Genomic DNA, 315 nt, shown 5'->3' with positions numbered 1-315 from the left:
AGGCTGAACCCCCCCAGCTCCCCCAGCCGCTCCCCAGCAGCCTGGGGCTCCAGACCCCTCCCCAGCTCCGCTGCCCTTCTCTGGACAAATAATGGCACTAGTAGCCATGGAAGAAGTTCTGCTGAAACTCAGCATCTGCAAAACTCAGCATCTCTGGTGCCAGGGGACGTGAACATGGGCAGAATCACCCCCAACCTTCCTTAAAAATCATCAAAGAGGGGGGACGGGTGGTGACCTGGACCCCATCAGAGGCCAACGTGGCCCAGCTTTGGTCCAGGGACAGCGCTGGCCGATCTTCCCTGCCCTGGAGGGATA

At 60.0% G+C, this 315-nt stretch overlaps 1 protein-coding gene across 2 annotated transcripts in view; it reads right to left on the bottom strand.

Moving 5' to 3' along the window:
• The window catches only part of POLD3 (DNA polymerase delta 3, accessory subunit), a 36,903-nt gene that overhangs the window by 424 nt on the left and 36,164 nt on the right, over positions 1-315 (bottom strand). The gene's annotated exons all lie outside the window — the stretch shown is intronic.

This window comes from Egretta garzetta, unplaced genomic scaffold, assembly GCF_000687185.1.
Source record: "Egretta garzetta isolate BGI_Z169 unplaced genomic scaffold, ASM68718v1 scaffold1030, whole genome shotgun sequence".
NCBI lineage: Eukaryota > Metazoa > Chordata > Aves > Pelecaniformes > Ardeidae > Egretta > Egretta garzetta.
The sequence above is the reverse complement of the archived record's forward strand: the minus strand, read 5'-3'. Positions and strand labels throughout refer to the sequence as shown.